The sequence below is a fragment of the Rhipicephalus sanguineus genome, chromosome 1 (assembly GCF_013339695.2).
Source record: "Rhipicephalus sanguineus isolate Rsan-2018 chromosome 1, BIME_Rsan_1.4, whole genome shotgun sequence".
Taxonomy (NCBI): domain Eukaryota; kingdom Metazoa; phylum Arthropoda; class Arachnida; order Ixodida; family Ixodidae; genus Rhipicephalus; species Rhipicephalus sanguineus.
The window spans coordinates 168851047-168865341 of NC_051176.1; the positions used below are offsets into that span (position 1 = coordinate 168851047).

General features: G+C 46.6%; 1 protein-coding gene across 1 annotated transcript in view; it reads left to right on the forward strand.

Annotated features, from left to right (window-relative positions):
* Nucleotides 1-14295, forward strand: part of LOC119401966 (ileal sodium/bile acid cotransporter) — a 114709-nt gene that overhangs the window by 1841 nt on the left and 98573 nt on the right. The window lies entirely within an intron of this gene.

Genomic DNA, 14295 nt, shown 5'->3' on the forward strand with positions numbered 1-14295 from the left:
ACCAGCGGTCTGTTGAGAAATGTGGTCTGTGTATCGCTGCTCCGCTATATACTTATAACTCCAAAGTAAGCGTGACGAAACTTCAGCAGTCTCAGTGAATCAGTGAATACCACTTCAGTCAATCTCAGTACATGATCTCAATGATGATAATAAGACATTTCACTAGAGAAGTTGTGCACCCATTGTAATATGTCTGCACCGCACTCTGCATTCATAGGCCTTCGCTGTCTCTTCACCTCAAGATCCCACCGGCCGTTTTCGGTCAAGCCGGTGACACGCAGCTTAACCATTCGCATGTAAAGCTACCAAATATTCATGAATAGTGAATCTGGACGTGCAAGTACGGGAGAACATAGCAGCTGCTATGTAATCACAAGTCATGATCTCGGATCACGCTGGGTAATAATGATAAATTCAGGGTTTTACGCGCCAAAACAACGATATAATTACGAGGAATACGACTCTGGATTAATTTTGACCACCTGAGGTCCTTTAGCGTGCAGCTAAATCTAAGTATACGGCTGGTTTTGCCTTTCGCTCCCATTAAAATGATGCGGCCGTGGACGGGAATCGAACCTGCGCCCTCGAGCTCAGCAGGACGACACCTTACCTGCTTAGCTATCACGGCGCGTGGACACTCGGTTCAGTTTGCAGAGAACCAGGCTTAGCAGTTACATGAGATTTTACTGTTTATTTTTTCATACAAAAAAAAATAATCTAGGGCAAGAAATTGCTCAGGCAAACATAACGACGCATAAAGTCGGCGAACAGTTTGGCCATTGTGATTGGGCTTTTCGTTCATTATGGAGCCCGGCTCCTTTACATTACGTTTAACATGCGAACACAACCGATCATGCCCACTGTCACAATCAGCTCAAAAAATTGCAAGCTCACACCTCAACGTAATTTACGTTATAGTACTTACATAAACTATCTGCCATCCCTTACAAAAATAAATTTAGACAGTCTATAGACTGTCTAAATCCATTTTTGACAGTCTACAGAATGTCTACATACGTTTTTGTAAGGGATGGTAGCAACAAGACCTTTCCGATGGCGAAAGGCTTTGATACGGATATCGATGTTTCTTCTTCACGACTAACTGATACTCAGACTTCAAAGATCTTCATTACCATCCACGTGGATTTGAGAGCTATCTGCGCGAAGCATCAAAACATATTAATAATAGCCGACGCTGCCAACAGCGGTAATCATACGCGCCCCGCTTCACTTCCTGCGGTTGTAGCAGTTTACCGTCGGCACGCAAGCACGCGCTATGGACGCCCTCTTCGAGTCGTGTTGCACAGCTCATGCGCAATGCGCGTAGCAGTCCCATTCTCCGTAAACAGAGTCCCATTAGCGACAAAGACCAGCCATACGATTCGCGTCCTTCGGCACATAACGACCACAAGGAAGAACAATGCAGCACAAGACAGCTAGCCAGCGGGATTTCATGTATTTTTTATATAGCGCGTCCATCCGTTCATCTTATGCTTGTTTCGCATCCTTGTGCATGGGTTCATATTCATTCATTCTCATTTAAATTCTACTTGTACACTTGCTTCAAATCGTATCTAGCTTTGAGGCATGAACGCCGATTCTTTTGTGCAGCAAGGAACAGCTTTTGCTTTATAACGACCTAATGTCAACCCTGATGGACCTTAAAAGTCAGAAGTTAGGTTACTCGTATCCTTAACCAAATTAGAGCAGCACTAGATTGCTTTGGTCCGCCGACTTACTCTTGAGCCGGCGAAGCGAGCTGGTCCTCCGAGCCACAGTTTTGATCAACGCGAAGACGCACGGCAAGCCAGCGTTCTGCATGGTAGTGCTGTCCAAATATATTGCAGAAGGCTTCGCTTGCCACTTCTCGCTAAGCGCTTTTCCGGAGCATTACCTTTCGATGTTCCGCTAGTGACCGGCAAACGGCAATAAGGCAGCAACACAGCACGCTTAACAATGCCTACTGTATTGGTGCCTTCCCTGCCTGAGCAGCAAGCGTGTGAGCGACTTATCTGGGTTTTTCTTATCTTTTTTTTTGTATGTCCCGTTAAGCTCTCGCCCTGATCACAATCACTGCAGCCCTGAGAAGGCTCTCATTCTAGGGGGCGTATAAAAATGCCTTACTGTGTTGAAGACAGCCTGCTGACAGTTCAACAGACCGATTTTCGCATTGAAATAAATATAACGCAATGCGTATAACTAAATTATTTGGTTAATTCGTGACCACTGTATTTCGGTGTGCGATGAATATCCGCCTCCTTGGGCATAGCCGCCTGCGAAGGCTAATTCCATTTTATGGGGTTCTGCAAGGCGATGACTTCTCGGATTGTTCATTTTACCGTTAAGAAATCGCACTTAAATGGCGGCCGTAAATACATACGCATCGAGACCCGAAAACATGGAGGAAAGAAAAAATTTAGGAGGGAGCGCGCCTAGCTTCCACAAGCCAACCTCCTCTGAAGACGCTCCCCCGTCGTTTCTCCTTTCCCTCTTGGTCTTTGGTGCGTTGCCTGCTGGGAAGTGAGCCTTGTTTGGTTCACGGTAGGTTCTAGCTGACACCGCGTTCGAAGCACGTTGACAAACATCGGCAGTCTGCCGCGGTGAGCTTGGTGCGTCGAGGTCAATGTGCATTGATTTCGGTCGCTCGTTCCCTAGACGTTGCTTGTCATACTTATTGATCCTGCCGATTTGAAAGGGCTTTTGTGTCCTCCCTTTTAAAAGGGGGCATGAAATACTTCACACGCGCGCACGGGATCAACGCGCGTAACGAATAGCTTTTTTTCCCTCCTAGTGGTGTCAAACTTGCACGTGAGACGGTCGTGCACCTTAACACACAGCACCTCATGGTATGTGCATTCCGGGGCGCGTCTTGCCTGCTCGATGATTTGAACGAGAACGTTGTGGCTGGTTGTGGCAAATAGAGATGACCACAGGCGAAAGAGCGTCCAATGCGCCACGGACGCACTCGCGAAATAATGCCAGCTGCGGGAGCCAGCACGTATATATTGCGTCCCATGATGCCTCCACGGAGGAACGGGAAAAAGATACGATGCAGCCATCGACGCCGCCATGGAAGAAAATGCGTGGGTTAATGGCCTCAGAGACGCTACGCCTAAACCTCACCGCTTGCCTATCACGTGGAGGTGCTCATTTCCCAGCATGCCCCTGTTTCATTTTTTTTTTTTTTGGCTGGGCTTCAAAAATGTCGCGCGACGCTCCCTCCTAGTTTCTTTTTTTTTTTTATTCCTCCATGCCCTAAAATCGTCGGTTCGATCCCGGCCGCGGCGGTCGTATTTCGCTGGAGTCGAGAAGCTAGAGACCCGTGTATTGTGCGAAGTCAGTGCACTAAAGAACAGCGGATAGTCGAAATTTCCGGAGCTCCCCACTACGGCGTGCCTCATAACCATATCGTAGATTTGGCACGTAAAACCCCACATATTTATTACATGGGCATCGAGCTGCAATGTACCGTCGAAGCACATACACTGACAAACTCATGGTGTGTGCTGGATGCGACGGGCTAGACGCTTCCGTGTGGCGCAATATGCAGCAACACTTGCCATTACCCGCATGCGCAAGTGGTCCTGCTCGTCTACGAGCGATATATGCCCTAAAAGAACGCACTGCGACGCAGTGCGTTCCGTCGTAAGGTTGCGTTGCTCCAACGGTCCGCATCTTATGTGTGACACTTACTGCTTTGTCGACTAACCTGTCAGGGGCAAGTCGCGCGCACTGTTCACTTGGCTTCATTACCTAATCTGGCGTAATGAATGTAACCGTACATTTTTTGCCGTAGTCCACTTTTTCTTTCGCTTCATACATACGACTTTCGAAGCAACACGTTGCATACAAGTGCAGACCACGTCTCCTGCGAGCATTGTTCATAAGATTGAGATCAACATGTGAGGCAGCGAGTGCTTAGTCTGGATTTTCAGGCTTTGTTATGTCTTCCCGTACGGGGGCTACGCTTTGTCTGTAGGGTCTGTACGGCTGCAAGCCTGATGTGTACGTATAAACAAAGACCAAGTCACTGCACGCAACCGCCAGATCGATAAACTTTCGAGCGCAAGCGTTGACTCTAGACAGCATAATTACGTGCAATGCGTGTGCGAAGAAAAACAAATCTTTATTTTTTTCCGCTAATTGTACCGAATACCCTGACGTGAGCGAAAGACGCAGTACGCGGAGGACTGGCACAGCTATATAACTCCTAATTTGAGGCCACTCAGCCAAACGACGATGCCATGAGGGCTCAAATTCACTGTTTCTTTTTTTTTTTAAGGAAAAGCCTCGTAATTGACCAATGAGTACATCGTCCCACATTTTTAACCGTGTTGAGCCGGCCTCGACCGCACGCTATGTCAGCGCCTCACGACGGTGATAATATTCAAGACCGAAAGATAATGTGTGCAGGCGCGCAGAGCAATCTCCTATGCAAGCGTCGTCTGCTACGCCGTTTGCTTCGTAAGGAAACGGAGTGTTTGTTATCCGCGGTGCCGCATTGCGCACAGTCATAGATAGCAACGTCACGAAACTTTTTCCTATATTTTTTTTTTATCCCAGCGCTCGCTCGCAACACTAATGCCGCACGTGCTAGCAGCTGTCTCTTAGGTGGAATAACATCACGAGGAGACCGCATTCTCTTTTTCATCATTTCCTGGCGCATCAGCGGGGCTGCCGTATCAGGAATAGAAAATAGAAATTACATCAGTATACCGCTACTTTAGTCGCACGCATATTTTTCTTCTCGACTCTCTTGTTTTCTTACTTTTTAATTCCTTAAAGAGGCCAGTCGAGATGACGGGGCGGGCGTTAAATCCCCGAAAAAAAAGCAGCGTTGCAGACGACGTTCGCGTTGGAGATTGATCTGTGCGCTGCGCGTATTAAAAATGAGGGAGGCTATACATTCGCCATTCGGCTGCTGGGATTTGTACGCTCCTTCTTGTTTAGCCAGGCTCTCATGCTCAAGGAAGGAAGGAAGGAACAAGCGGAAAGACAGGGAGGTTAGCCAGTCCTTAGACCGGCCGGCTACCCTGTGGTGGGGGAAGGGGTAAGGGGGATAAAAGATGATAGAAGAGGGATGTTACAAAAATAAGGGAGAGCAAGAAAATGAAAAAAAAAGAGAAAAAAAGGGGGGAACGAATACGACACTGCTTAGAGTCTGTCTCTAAGGCCAGTTGACCGCAAGAAGCGCAATAATGCTTTCAAAACCTTCTCTGCTGACGACGGATTCGGCCAAGGCCCCAAAACCCTTTGTTCCGACAAGGGGCGATTATCACGTTTATCAAGTGCCTTGTGAACGCAGGTCCTGAACCCATGCCCGGAATGTTTTGTTTTTTTTTAATTCTTTTTGGTTGGAGGCGCTTTTCATCGGTACGCTGCCTTCTCTTATTCAGTGCTTGCCATCATAATTCGCCGGCGTCAGTTCTCGCGAATCACCGTGGCGTGTGAATCAGTGAATCCGTACCCTGGGACCGTAATTCACAGAACGAGTTTGTATCTTAATATCCTCCTATGAATAGACGCTGACCTATCGTGATAGCTAACGCATGACTAGTAAGATTGATTAGTCACTGCCACGAAATACTTAGGAATGAAAAACTTTAGGAATCCAGCCTCTGGGTCGGTGTTCAGGTTGCGCTTCATTTGCAAGATCTGGCTGCGGCAACAGGCGTGGGTCAATCGTGATTTAGCATGTAGATAGCGAAGGCGAACAATCAAGGGCGAACTACTGTTACGAATGGAAAGTTGTTTTTTTAAAAATTACCGAAGATTACGATACTCCCTAATGCCGAATGCGAGCGCAGCTGTACGCGTGTTTTCATTCCGCGATATGTTGAGGCAGATAATTTGAGATATATATGTGCGTGTATGGTTACAGACAGCTCTTCCTTTTTATTTCTTTTAATTTTTTTATTTTTTATAATTTTTTTTCTTTGTTTTCTGTTCAGGCGGCGCGAACTGCAGGGCAAAAGAACTGCGTCGCGTGGCTCTATAGGCCAGGCGATCTCTCGCTGTGCTCGTTCGCTCGGTTACGGCGAGGGCCAACGACGCTCAACCCAGGAACAGGCGCCTAAGAGTTGCGCTGTAACAATGTTTCCTTTTGTGAAGCATTGTCATTGGTCAGCCATCATTGCTCGTCATGTTTTTCGTGCCACTTTGCTGGGATCAGCTTTTACGAACCATTTCAGTATACGAAGCATCATGGGAATACAGGCCTGGGCAGGGGCCAGGTTCATGAAGCACTTGGTTCCTAAAAGCTTTCTTGCTGCTTTCGCGAATAAGTTAGCCCTGACTTTTCGTTCATAATACTTCTCATGAACCAGTCTAACGTAAAAACTGCTTCCTGACAATATGCTTCGCGGCAATATGCGCACAAGTTCCGTAGCCCGTATTCACGAGCCAGGCCCGTGTTCACATAATACTCTTGCATGCGCCAAAATTCCCCATAAAAGCAAATTACAGCCAGTCTCGATGCTACACATCATTTATTTATTTATTTATTTATTTATTTATTTATTTATTTATTTATTTATTTATTTCTCACGGTGTGAAGCGCATTTGGCAGGCATCCTTAAATCATGAATGGTAGTTTACCGCTATCCCTCAAGTGAAAGGTATACATAACAGCTGCATCTTGCCTGTACTTACGGAGTAGAAACCTTACGAAGAGGGTTCAACATAAATTGAGGAGGACGTAGCGAGCCATGGAGAGGAAAATTATAGGTGTAACCTTAAGGGACAACAAGAGAGCAGAGTGGGTTAGGGAACAAACGGGTGTTAAGGACCACAAAGCACATAACAGCTGCCTGACATTTTAGTCGAAATCAAGAAGAAATGGGCATGGGCAGGGCATGTAGCGCGAACCTCAAGATTACCGCTGGTCATTAAGGGTAACAGACTGGAGGATTCCAAGAGGAGGCAAGGATGTGAGAGGGGGGGGGGGGGGCAGAAAGTTAGTTGGGCCGATGAGATTAAGAAGCGTGTGGGGATAACGTGGCTGCAGCAAGCGCAGGACCGGGTTAATTGGCGAAACGTATGGACTCATGAAAGAGAGACGAAAAATCCTTGACCACCACGGGGGGAGCCAACGTTTCAACAAGTGGTCTTTTCTCCTGCTGCCTCGAAAAGACCGCTTGTCGAAACGTCGGCTTCAGCGACATCCCGTGTTCAAGGATTTTCCATCTCTTTAAGCTTCCATTTTCCCCTGAACTTCTGCTTTCATGAACAAGCACTTTCGCAAGTTCATACACGATTTTATTTTCCGGTAACCTTCCACGATTGGGCGTTCTGAAGTGAGTGTATCGAAATAGAATAAATAAAAAGTAGGAGCCCTTCCCCTATTGGGAAAATGGGGGGGTCAAGCGAAGCTTGGCGTGGGAGTGTCTGACCTACTGCTTTTCTTTCCTTCTTTCCCACTGCGCAATGCTCCCTCCCAACTTTTTCCTTCCTCCATGCCGGGTAATGGACCTTCACACACGTGCTTAGCAGCGCAGCACTTCTGTTGCTGCAGGCAACAGCGACGGTCATGCTCTAAACAATGAAATGCAGCAGTACAATATCTGAGATTTCACGTGCCAAAACCACGATATGATTATGAGGCACGCCGTAGTGGAGGGCTTCGGAAATTTCGACCATCTGGTGCTCTTTTTAACGTGCACAGACATCAGTACACGGGCGTCTGGCATATCGCCTCCATCGAAATGCGACCACCGCGGCCGGGATCAAAATGCAACAATGACAGGCAACAATGAAAGCTGGCAACGTGAAATGACAAGTGATCTCGATAAAAGATCGGATTTCCATGGCAGAAACAAGCCCACCATCGAGAGAGCATCAATTATTGGAAAACGGTGCATTCAAATGCGCATGCGACCGGCGCACCTTCGAGGGCCTCTTGTCGTACACCTGCATTTCTGTAGACTCGTCGGCGCCGAGTTTTTCGCGAACTACACTACGTATGCCGCTGCCGCCACCGAAATCTGTAACTCGCAGATGCTTCGCTTGTATTAATACAAGAAAAATATTTATAAAGGCGCAAGTGTCGCCGCTGTTTGTACACTCGGCATCGTATTTTTCTCGAGCAAAGTAGCTATTTGGCCGAGGTGGTAGAATTTCATCATAAAACAGCGCACACGCACGAAGACAAAAGAAGAAGGAAAGAACCGACGACACGAGCGCTTTCTTTCCTACTTCTTTTGTCTTCGTGTGTGTGCGCTGTTTTATTATGTATTTTTCTCGTTGTAACCTCCATTTTTGCGTGACGCTGCTCTCATTAGCAAGCCGTAGTATAAAAGCGTTCAAGCTGCGCTATTGCCAGAACTGGGCGGCGTATTCACGAAACACTCTCGCGCCGCAATTGTTCGTCGGAAGAAACTCCAGCCAATTTCGACGCCGGACATATATTAGCGAAGGCGGCGAGACGATGCAGAACATCACTGACGAACGAAATATATATGAGTCTAGCGAAACATCCGCGTTCGGACAATGAGTGTGGCATGTAAATCATGCCGTAAATGATACGCATATCATGATTTTCAAGATCCCACCTGGCATTTATGGTTGTCATACAGTCGCGTCGCGCAATACAAATCTTGGTGTATATCGAGCTAGCGAAACGGCCGCGAACGCACCATGAGCAAATCATGTCGCACATGACTTGCATGCCATTATTTTCATGTTACCACCTCTTGTTTACGTTCGTCATGCAGTCGCGTCGCGCAATACCAATTTTATATCAAGCTAGCGAAACTGCCGCGAATGCACCATGAGCGTGGCATGTAAAGCATGACATACACGACATGCCTGTTCATGGTTTTCATGTTACCAACTGTTATTCATGTTCATACAGTAACATCGCGCAATACCAATTTTGGTGCATATCAATCTAGCGAAACGGCCGCGAGCGCACCATGAGCATTTCATGTCGTACGTGACTTGCATGTCATGATTTTCATGTTACCACCTCTCTTTTACGTTGCTCATACAGTCGCGTCGCGCAATACCAATTTTGGTGTATGTCAAGGTAGCGAAACGGCCGCGAATGCACCATGAGCATGGCATGTAAAGCATGACATACATGACATGCATTTCATGGTTTTCATGTTACCAACAGTTATGTTCTTCATGCAGTAACAGCGCGCAATACCAATTTTGGTGTAAATCAATCTAGCGAAACGGCCGCGAGTGCACCATGAGCAAGTCATGTCGTACATGACTTGCATGTCATGATTTTCATGTCACCACCTCTCAGTGACGTTCGTCATACAGTCGGGGTGCGGAATACCAATTTCGGTGTATATCAAGCAAGCGAAACGGCCGCGAATTCACCATGAGCGTGGCATGTAAATCATGACATACATGACATGCATGTCATGGTTTTCATGCTACCACTTGTTATTCATGTTCATACAGTCACATCGCGCAATACCAATTTTGGTGTATATCAATCTAGCGAAACGGCCGCGAGTGGGCCATGAGCGTGGCATGTAAATCATCTCGTACATGACAAGCATGTCATAATTTTCATGTTACCACGTGTCAGTTATGTTCGTCATACAGAAATGTCTCGTCATACCAGTTTTCGTATATATCCATTCATTTAAACGGCCGCTAGCGGCCCGAGATCATGTCATGTAAATCATGCTGCACGTGACATGCGTGTCATGATTGCACGTTAGGACCTGTCATTATGTTCGTCATGAACTGTTGTCACGCCATACCAATTTTGGTATTTATTAAATTAACGGAACGGCCGCGAGAGCGCCAAGGCCGTGGAATGTAAATCATGCTATTCATGACATTCATGTCATGATTTTCATGTTATGACCTGCTATTTATGTTCGTAATACGATCATGTTATCCCATACCAATTTTGGTATACATCTGATTAACGATACGGCCAGGAGAGCACAAAGTCGTAGGCGGATAGATAGATAGATAGATAGATAGATAGATAGATAGATAGATAGATAGATAGATAGATAGATAGATAGATAGATAGATAGATAGATAGATAGATAGATAGATAGATAGATAGATAGATAGATAGATAGATAGATACGAGGGGCGTTCAATAAAGATTTCCCCTGACCTACTTCCTGTGGACGGAGAGCAACGAAACTTTGCAGATTTATTAGTCCTTCTATACATACGTGCCACCCAGGGACACATACTTCTCCCATCTTTTTATGCAACTGTAAACACCTCGCTTGTAGAAGTCGATACGGTGCTCCTAAAGCTATGTTGCAACTTCAGGAATCAGAGTCTCATCATCTGGAAAATGCTTTGCCCTTCAAATATGACTTCATTGTTGGAAAGAGGTGGAAGTCCGATGGTGCGAGGTCGGGATAATAAGGGGGATGCGGTAGAATTTCAAAGCCGCCGCAGTGTGCTTCCATCTGGGCAACATGTGAGTTGTGAACTGGGGCTTTGTCTTGCAGAAGGCGGACACCTTTGGTGAGCATGTGACATCTCTTGCTTTTGATGGCCTCCCGAAATTTCCGCAGCAGTGAAGCAGTGTATGCCCCAGTAATCATGGCACCCTTTGCTAAGAAATCCATGAAGACTACTCTGTGCTGGTCCCAAAAGACTGTGAGAATGACCTTGCCCGCCGAGGGCATTGCGCGTGCCTTGTTTGGAGGCGCTGAGTCCAAGTGCTTCCATCGCGTCGACTGGACTTTAGTCTCCGGATCATAGTGATGGACCCAACATTCATCCTGTGTAATCAGTCCGTTGAAAAAGTCCTTCTGGGTTCCATGGCACATGGTCAAAAGACACTGGGAGCATTCGACTTGTTCCTGCTTTCGGAAAGGTGTGAGCAGCCGGGCAACCCAGCGAGCGGATACCTTACACATACGAACATGGTCCTGAGTGATTTTTTCCATGGACCCCACACTAATCTTCACATTTTGGGCAAGGTCTCGAACGGTTACGCGCCGACTTTCTAAAATGGCAGCCTCTACTTGTTGAATGGTGTGTTCATCGATAGCGGAGTGGGGTCGCTCTAGCATCGGAGCCGTCTCCACCGAAATCCGACCGCATTTCAATTGCTGATGCCAGTTCTTCGCTACATCATATGATGGGGAATCCTCCCCATAAACCTCTTCTATCTCATCGAACGTCTCCCTTCGAGTGCGGCCTTTCATGTACAGGAACTTGATGACTGCTCTGTATGTCACTGCATCCATTATCGCACCTCACACCACTTCAGCAGCTGTAAAAGTAAGACCGTTATTCGTTCAGAGTTACTCATTGGTACGTGACCTAAAGTGACTTGTGTCATTACACATGCGCAGTTTTCGCATCCTGCAGTAAATAGAAGTGGGTCAGGGGAAATCTTTATTGAACACCCCTCGTAGGTAGATAGATACGCTCAAAGTCGCAGAAGTTCGCTAAGAAATGCTTCGCACTTAAAAAATGTTTGTGAATTTGCACCCTTTATACTTCCATGCTAACACTGCCTGAAACACCTGCCACGGTGGTCTAGTGGTTAAGGCGCTCGACTGCTGACCTGCAGGTCGCAGGATCGAATCCCGGCCGCGGCGGCCGCATTTTCAATGGAGGCGAAAATGCTAGAGGCGCGTGTAACTAGATTTAGGTGCACAGTAAAGAACCCCAGGTGGTCAAAATTTCCGGAGCCCTCCACTATGGCGTCTCTCATAACCATATCGTGGTTTTGGGGCGTTAAACCCAATAATTAATTAACACTGCATGAAACACCACCATCCTTCTGGACGGCATTCACCCGATGCACGCATTCAGAGTACGTGCGTGGAAAATATCCTGAAGCGCCCTAAGCAAGCTGTCCTTGGCGCAGCTCTCGCTCAATGACCGCTCCTAACAATCCTTCGCTTCTTGCAACACTCTTCGCCACTCCGTTTTCCTTAACTAAGTATTTTGTTAAGGATCTATCTCGGGAAAAACCCGAGCACCGAGCAGCAACATCCAGCTCGCATTTGGTCAGACATTTCAGCTTCGATCGCCTCGAGAATTATCCATTGACTTGTTCGGGAAAAGCAAAACTTCACCTTATCCTGGCACCGAACATACGAGCGATGGCGGCAAGCCAGTTATAAGCCACGCTTACGAATGAAAAGCTTCGTGAACCTGCTCCCGCATGGATGAGCCAGAACACCAACTGACGGAGTTTCTTTAAACTACGATACATTTACAAAGTACACTAGGTTAGGAAAGACGCGAGGACGACACCACCGTTCCGTGCGTCTTTCCTAACCTAGTGTACCTTGCAATGGTAGCGCAGTTTAACGAACGTGCAAAACAAACTAGCCCAATACCTCACCCTGCCCTTGTTTTATTTTTCTCCTTGTGCTGTTAATTTCCGTTCAATTATGCCATAGCTCTGCTATACGGCCCTTATAGGTGACGACGAGAAAGGATCCGAGTAAAACTCGAACTGTCACCATTCGGACAGTGAGTAGCATACCGGAGCCACATTCGCTTGTGTACATGTACGCGCGTATAAGTCGGTACTGCGACATTTCTGCGTCTACACCACTCGCGTGTCGTGAGCGAGCGTTCGGTCAGCGGAGAGCAGTGCGCCAATAAGGTGCCTCGCGACCTGAAAATACGAGTGAGTGAGAGAGAGACCAAAATAACTTTTTTTTATTGGGTAAGGGATAAAGAACTTTTTAAGAGCCTTCACCCGGGGCCGCGCTCGTCTATACCGGTTACCGCTTGTCTGCTATTTGCCGATTCTTGAAAGTAGTGAGGCTGCCTCTATCTCTTCCAAATTTCGCACCCTACATGGCCGTAGGGCCAGCGCGCGTTTTGCTGATTTCCAGTACTCCTCTTTCTACCTGTGACCTTCATTCCTTCAGGCTTCCTGGACGAACTTCAAACGGATATGTATAAGGAAAGTCACCGTTGACAAGCACAATCTACTGACAACGCGAGCAAGACCTCTGAGGAGGCATTCGCGAAAAACTTTTCCTTCCCTTGCTCTAGTCTAGAGCATGAGTGATGCTGACCAGAATGTGCGACTTCTGGCACTTTGTTTTGAGATGCATAAAATTGCCTAAAACCGTGATCTTGACAGGTGTAGGTATGCTTTAATATGATTTATGCCTGCGTACGGTTTAATAAAAGAAGCTTGCCCGAATATATTGCATTGGTCATCTGTCAACGGGTCCGCTGCCCCAGAGCCCTGTATGTATGTTTGAGGACCACTGCTAAGTATAATCAGTCAATGTTTGAAAGGCATCCGTCCATGACGATACAAGTACACTGGGGCCGAATGCACAAAATTTTTCATTCTTGAGTGATCTTTGCCCTTGTCAAGCCTGATTGTTGAAGCGACGCGACCAGCCTTGCTTCACTTGTCAGTCTGCTCTCGCCTTATTTCTTCTGTGCCTTTGTGTGTCTGTGTGTACATAAATATACATATCGTATAATAATAGCGCCTGATAGATGTGTTTTTTTTTTCGCCGTGTGTCAGTGAGTGCCATTGGTGCTGATATAAAAAGCTCATTGATTGATTGATTGATTGATTGATTGATTGATTGATTGATTGATTGATTGATTGATGATTGATTGATTGATTGAGTGAGTGAGTGAGTGAGTGAGTGAGTGAGTGAGTGAGTGAGTGAGTGAGTGAGTGAGTGAGTGAGTGAGTGAGTGAGTGAGTGAGTGAGTGAGTGAGTGAGTGAGTGAGTGAGTGAGTGAGTGAGTGAGTGAGTGAGTGAGTGAGCGGCACTCTCGCAAAAGTGTCCAGCGTCAGGATTCCATGATTGAAAATCGTCCTTTCGAACAATTTGTGAATACCGACGCTGAAGCGTTATCCATGTCATAGATGGATGGATCACTCTGAATATCTGGCATGCTTCTATGACTGACGCTTGTGCGATAGGTGCTTCATAATCAAGGTTAATAAATTTGTGTGAAGAAAGAGCTACTCGTAGATCGCGAGGATCTGTTAAGGACAAGCAAATCACATAGGAAAGACCAACAGGGCTAGTATTCACAAAAATGTAGAAAGTAAAGTGGGCAAACATGAGAAGTGGGCAACACGAACGCCGACTTTCCATTGCAGAGTCGCACAGGGGCGGAAAAGAATATAGACGTAAAACCAATCTGCGCACGCTCAGGAATGACAGCGCCACGCGTCAATCACGCATACGTGTGGATTTAAGTCAGAGATATTGGCAACCGTAAAAAAAAAACGATAACACCGTAACAATTTCCTACTTTTTTTAGCGCGTGCGATAAGGAATGGATCTGTGTAATGCCTATAATTTTCTTTCATTATGACTATACCAACTATAGCTCAACCAACCC